This window comes from Phacochoerus africanus, chromosome 12 (assembly GCF_016906955.1).
Source record: "Phacochoerus africanus isolate WHEZ1 chromosome 12, ROS_Pafr_v1, whole genome shotgun sequence".
Lineage (NCBI taxonomy): Eukaryota > Metazoa > Chordata > Mammalia > Artiodactyla > Suidae > Phacochoerus > Phacochoerus africanus.
The window spans coordinates 17,455,257-17,462,885 of record NC_062555.1 but is presented as its reverse complement, the minus strand read 5'-3'; positions in this window follow the sequence as shown (position 1 = coordinate 17,462,885).

The window sequence follows — 7,629 nt, the reverse complement described above, 5'->3', positions numbered from 1 at the left end:
GGAACCTCCATATGCCGCGGGAGCGGCCCTAGAAAAGACAAAAAAAAAAAAAAAGAATTTACTTCTGCTGTACTTAACAGAGAGATTAAACTTCCAGTAAGTAGAACCAATCTCCAAAGGAGAATGGATACCTCCTGCCCACAGGAAAGTTATAAAGACCGTCCCAGGGTTTAGATTTGGATGCAGATGGCGAACCTGAGAACCGTGTAATTAGAGCCTCAAAACTCCTTGGAGAAATGTCCTCATTTCCCCAGGATCATCCCAGTTTATGTCTTTTGTCCTAGTGTAACTATCACCTTTCACTCTAGAAAGTAAATTATATGGTCAAATTGCTCAGAAATTATCTAGAGCTCATTTCACAGATGAGGAACTTGTGGCCTGGAGCAGTGAAATGACTGCCCAGAGTCACACAGCGCTTCAGTGGCGCTTTGAAATTTCCTAGATGAAAAGAATGATTTTCATTGCAAATGTTAGCAAGCTCTTTCCATTCTGCCAAAAACTCAGGGGAAATGTTTCACTTCTCTGTCATGAAATTATTAAACTACTTGAGCAAAAAACAAAAGGAAAATAACTCATTTCCTAAGGCTTGAGGGTATGAAGAAATTTCTTCATTCATAAAGGAAATGCACATATTGGAGAGGAAGCATTTTTCTTTCTTTTCTTTTCTTTTCTTTTCTTTTTTTTTTTTTTGGCTTTTTGCCTTTTCTGGGGCCGCTCCAGCGGCATATGGAGGCTCCCAGGCTAGAGGTCTAATCGGAGCTACAGCTGCTGGCCTACACCACAGCTCACGGCAACGCCAGATCCTTAACCCACTGAGCAAGGCCAGGGACCGAACCCGCAACTCATGGTTCCTAGTCGGATTCATTAATCACTGAGCCATGATGGGAACTCCAAGAGGAAACATTCTGATTTGACCATTATGTTGGCCTTATGCCAAGTAAAATCCTTAACAGTGGTCATTCTGAAAGTGGTGAATTTAAGCTTGCTGTGCCAGGCAGGACTGAGTCTGTTCCTGGCAGGGGAGCAGAGACAAGGTGATGGCTAATGGGTCTGGCATGGGATGCATCTATATTATTGCATTGGGCTTTTGCAGACATATTTTTTAAATTATTTGTAATAAAACACTATCCAGGCCGTGCAACATAATTTTTGGCCCTAAAACAACTAAGCTCAGAGTTCAAAATTTGGACGCAGGGAAAACGTCCAGTAATCTTAAGTAATATGTTGGACCTTCAATGCTCAAAGTGCTATTGGATCATTTTCTGAACACATAAAATTTAGTAAAAAATGTGTGTGGTCTTCATGTCAGAGGAACTGTTTATTATGCAGCTGACAAATTTTCTTGGTTTTACTTAACATTACTGAAAATTAACATATATTAATAAATTACTATTAAAGAATTAAAATTTACAGTTCAAATAATAAACAGAAGAAAATATAGGCAAAAATAGATTTCATCCCTGGATGGGAAATACATTCAAAATTGTAAAACAACTGATATGGCAAAATATATGTGTATAATATGCCAAATATATTGACAACATAAAAAGACCTAAATGTAAGAATGGAAATCATAAAACTCCTAGAAGATAACATAAGCAGATCTCTCTTTGACATAAATCACAGCAATTTTTCTTTTTGGATCAGTCTCTTAAGGCAAAAGAAATAAAAGCAAAAATAAATAAATGAGACCTAGTTAAACTTAAAGGCTTTCACAAAGCAAAGGAAACAATCAACAAAACTAAAAGATCATTTACTGAATGGGGCAAAATATTTGCAAATGATGTGACAAAAAGGGGTTAATATTCAAAGTATACAAATAGTTCATACATACAACTCCATATCAAGAAAACAAAACACCCAATTTAAAAAAATGGGACTAATACCTGAATATACATTTTTCCGAAGATGACATACAGGTGTCTAACGAGCCTATGAAAAGATGTTCAGCATTGCTCTTCACTCAAGAAATGCAAATCAAATTCACACTGAGATTTCTCGCACTTGTCAGAAAGGCTAACATCAAAAAAGATCACAAATAACAAACATTGTCCAGGATGTGGTGAAAAAGGAACACTTGTGCACTCTTGATGGGAATGGCCATGGTGCAGCCACTATGGAAAACGGTATGTAGATTCCTCAAAAAATTAAAAATAGGCCTACCATATGATCCAGCAATTCCATTCTTGGATATATCCATAAAAAAAATAAAAACACGAATTCAAAAAGATATTTGCACCCCAATGTTCATAGCAACATTGTTTGCAATAGTTAAGACAAGGAAGCAACCCAAGTGCCTATCAACAGATGAATGTGTTAAGATGTGGCATATACATGCAATGGAATATTACTCGGCCATAAAAAAGAATGAAATTCTTCCATTCAGAGCACCGTGGATAACCTAGATAATAGGTGTAGTGAAATAAATCAGACAGACAAAGACAAACACTGTATGATATCACTTTTATGTAGAATCTAAAAAATTATTCAAATGAATGTATATGAAAAACATAAACGGACTCACGGATATAGAAAACAAACTTGTGGTTGCCAAAGAGGAGAAGGAATGGGTGAGGGATGAATTAGGGATATGAAATTGACAGATAAAACTGCAATGTATAGAAAAGGTAAGCAACAGGATTTATTGTATAGCACAGGGAATTAGAGCTATTATCTTGTAATAACCTATAATAGAGTATAATCTGAAAAAATACTGTATCTCTATGCTGCACACCTGAAACTAATATAATATTATAAATCAACTATACTTTAACCAACTAAAGTCAGAGATAAGATTTACGTACACACAAAAACTAGTCTATTTCTAAAACAGCGTAGGAAAATGTGCAGGGAAGCAGTATACCAGGAAAATATTTATGACAAACATGACAAAGGTTTAGCATCAACAGTGTTTAAAAAAAGATATACTGGGAGTTCCCGTCATGGCTCAGTGGTTGACGAATCCGACTAGGAACTATGAGGTTGTGGATTCGATTCCTGGCCTTGCTCAGTGGGTTAAGGATCCGGTGTTGCTGTGAGCTGGGGTGTAGGTTGCAGACAAGGCTCGGGTCCTGCATTGCCTTGGCTCTGGCGTAGGCCAGTGGCAACAGCTCCAATTAGACCCCTAGCCTGGGACCCTCCATATGCTGCAGGAGCAGCCCTAGAAAAGGAAAAAAAAAAAAGATATACTGCATAGATTTAGCAAAAATACTAAAATCTCAAAAGTTTTCAAGAAAAGGAACATAATCAAATAAACAGTTCTCAAAATAGCAAGCACAAATGGCTATAGTAAACTCTGCAGAAAATGCTCCCATGATACAGGTGAAAACAGCACCCACGGGGGCTGGTTAACCCAGAGCAGAAGTGCCCAGGTGCCCTGACCCCACACCCCAGCTTTTGATTGGCCAGTCTGCTGCCTCCTCAGTGGAAAGAGGCCACTGTAAGAAAAAAAAAAACTGGTAACACATATTGATGTTTAAAACATACATATACCTAATTGTCTCATCATTCCTATTCAAAACAACAAACAGACAACAAAAAATTCCCAACTGCACAAATGAAAAAAAAAAACTGTTACATGAAAGCTACTGCCTAAAGGAAACCAGCAACCTTAAGTGTATAAAATAGCAGTGTGTTGGAAAGAAATTTTCAAGAAATTGGGTGTTATGAATAGCCTTTAACAGCACTGTGTACTATAGACATTTTTTGAATTTATCACATGTTTCTGAAAACCCACTCAAATGCCAAACATGGGAAAGCTGGCCAGTAGAAAAATAAGTTTTGAGGACAGTTTTTCTTGGATTGAAAGTGGCCAAGAGTCTCCTGAGGATTTTATTTAATGCTCTTTCAGGTTCCAACGTTTACTCCTGGCTAAGCGAGGGAGGGATTTACATTCTTGAAAAGGTCTCCAACCTATTCTGGTACAGACAATGCACAGGCTGTATATTAAGAAAGAGTTCTAAGGGGTAATTTCTATTACTAAATTGCTAAAACCATTATAATATCTCTAAATTCACCTCACTCTTTAGATATTATCTTTAAAATCTATTTTCAACATTTCATGTGTTTCTTATTTTTTGTTTTCATTATTGAACACATAGTCACATCACTGAGGGATGATGAGAGTCAAAATGAGGAGAAAAATTGCCACTTTAGCTATTTCACAATTTCCATTTTCTACCTTCTCCACCGGTATCCACTTTTAAATTTTCCATTCATTTTTATAAGACAAGTAGAATAAATACTATAACATGTTTAAATTATTTATAAACCCTCTTTGTCATGGAGATAAATGAAAGTTCCCACAGAAATGTGCTGGAGCCTGGAAAATATCTGGATTTTTTTTTTTTTTTTTTTGGTTTTAGGGCCACATCTGCAGCATATGGAAGTTTCTGGGCTAGGGGTCTAATCAGAGCTACAGCTGCTGGCCTACACCACAGCCACAGCAACATGGGATCTGATCCGCATCCGCAATCTACACCATAGCTCATGGCAATGGCGGATCCTTAACCCACTGAGTGAGGCCAGGGATCAAACCCGCATCCTCACGGATCCTAGCTGGGTTCATTTCTGCTGCGCCACAATGGGAACTCCAGAAATAATCATTTTTGAGCAAAGATGAGGAGTGGTGCGACAATTCAGGCTTATAGAGAGCCAAGGCACTCAAACTTATAATGCAATTTACATGAATTCCTGGTGTTTCACACCAAATTCAGCTCTGTCTGGAATCCTCTCTGAAGGGTGTTGACTACCAACCAATAAGTGAACAAACCAAAAATAAATAAATTACTCTTTAAAAGAAGATATTTCCAGAACAGAACTTGAAATACTTGTCAGTTGATGTATGAAATTTCAAATTTAGCCTGTAATAAAAGGCTAAGGATGTCAATAGAAAAAATTAGTGCTATTTAAAAGTTGAATGTACCAGAGTTCCCATCGTGGCTCAGTGGTTAATGAACCTGACTAGCCCCCAGAGGGTTAAGGATCCAGCATTGCCCTGAGCTGTGGTGTAGGTTGCAGATGAGGCTCTCCTGCATTGCTCTGACTGTGGCATAGGCCAGTGGCTACAGCTATGATTCGACCCCTACCTGGGAACCTCCATATGCCGCCAATGCGGCTCTAAAAGATAAGGAAACCAAAAAAAAAAAAAAAAGGTGAATGTACAAATCCAGGACCATTTCAAATTATAGGATACACAGATTATTTTTTTTCTTTTTTTTTTTTTAGGGCTGCACCCTCAGCATATGAAAGTTCCCAGGGTACCAGCCAGACCTACAGCTGCTGGCCTACACCAGCACAATGGGAACTCCCAGGTATTTTTATATAGTGAAATTTATATAACTTATAATAGCAAATTTCTGAAAATAATTTAAGATACAATAAAAAACTGTCGATCCATAATCTAGAATATTATGTAAGCCCCCAAATGATTTACAGATATAATATTTAATTAAATAGTAATACAGGGAGTGTCTGTAGTGGCTCAGTGGGTTAAGAATCCAACTAGAATCCATGAGGATGCAGGTTTGATCCCTGGCCCAGCTCGGTGGGTTAAGGATCTGTAAGCTGCGGTATAGGTCACAGAAGTAGGTCACAATTCAACCCCTAGCCTGGGAACTTCCATATGTCGCAGGTGATGCAATAAAAAAAAAAAAATGGAGGAGTTCCCGTCGTGGCGCAGTGCTTAACAAATCCGACTAGGAACCATGAGGTTGCGGGTTCGGTCCCTGCCCTTGCTCAGTGGGTTAACGATCCAGCGTTGCCGTGAGCTGTGGTGTAGGTTGCAGACGCGGCTCGGATCCCGCATTGCTGTGGCTCTGGCGTAGGCCGGTGGCTACAGCTCCGATTCGACCCCTAGCCTGGGAATCTCCATATGCCACGGGTGTGGCCCTAAAAAACAAAAATAAATAAATAAATAAAAATGCCCTTATTCAAATATCCATAAGAAAAAAAGTTATTGCTATCTCTATTTCACAGATAAGGAAACTAAGACAGAGGTTAAGAGACATAAATACCACATGAAAAGATGCTCAATATCACTAATTATTACAGAAATACAAATCAAAACTACAATGACATACCACCTTTCCACTGTAAGAATGGCCTTCATCAAAAAGTTTAAAATGATAGCTTCTGGAGAGGATGTGGAGAAAAAGGAACCCTCCTACGCTGTTGGTGGGAACGTAAGTTCATGCAGCCACTATGGAGAACAGTATGGAGGTTCCTTAAAAAAACTAAACATAGGAGTTCCCGTCGTGGCGCAGTGGTTAACGAATCCGACTAGGAACCATGAGGTTGCGGGTTCGATCCCTGCCCTTGCTCAGTGGGTCAAGGTTCCGGCGTTGCCCTGAGCTGTGGTGTAGATCGCAGATGCGGCTCGGATCCTGCGTTGCTGTGGCTCTGGCGTAGGCTGGCAGCTACAGCTCCGATTCGACCCCTAGCCCGGGAACCTCCATATGCCGCAGGAGCGGCCCAAGAAATGGCAAAAAGACAAAACAAAACAAAAAACAAACAAACAAAAAAACTAAACATAGAAAAGATACATGCACCCCAATATTCATAGCAACACTATTTTTTTTTGTCTTTTTGTCTTTTCTAGTCGGATTCGTTAATCACTGAGCCACAACAGGAACTCCTGTAGCAACACTATTTCTGATAGACAAGACACAGAAGCTACCTGTGTCCAAATAACAGATGAATGGATTAAAAAGTTGGAATGTTACTCAGCCGTAAAAAAGAATAAATTAGTATCATTTGCAGCACCATGGACAGACCTAGAGATCATCCTAAAAATTTTCAAGTCAAAATAAAGTGCAGCGATTTCAGAAGCAATACCTTCTTATCAAAAATAACTGTCATTAAAATATCCATAGGCACCAGCACACATGATTTAGGTGAAAGTCTTAAATAGAGCACGTTCTATAAAACACCATGAGACTTAATTTTGTTCTTGAGCCTATCAGTGGAGAGAAGGCCAAATAATACTCAAAGTGGAAGCACGGAGGTGTCGCTGGATCCTTCTGATATGACACGCGGAGCTCACACAGCACAAGAATTGATCTGGCTTCATTGTTCCATGATTCCGTGGATGCTGATAAGTTTGATTTCAGTTAAAAGCCTTTGTATTCAATAAACAAAAGTAAAGATGATAATGACCAAAGTGCTCTTCGGAACAGAAAACAAACTCAAGTAATGAACGTTTTCTCCTGAATTCATTCAAGGTTTTACTAGTTGATTTCTCACTGACGTTAGTGGGCTCAGCTTGCTTTTAATTTCGCTGGGATGTTATTCAAAACAAAAGGAGCCTGGAATGGATGATGCTGATGAGTGTGTGTGAGTATTTGCGCGTGAGAACTTAGCTCACACAGGCTTTGTACATTTTTCATATTGCAAACCCGTCAACAAAAGGAGGAAGAGGATCTAAGGGGAATGAGTGGGTTTTGCGGATTTACGAATTTCTCTACATAAACCAGAAGGTTTGGGTTGGAAATCTGCTAAAGAAAAAAGTTACAACAGACCACAGGGCTGTAAATCCAGAGACTGGAAGGAGGAAAAGAGAAACAGTGTGTGTGGCTGCAGTGTTTGTGGTTAGATGAGAACCAAGCGCTGAGCAGGACAGCGAAGGGGGTG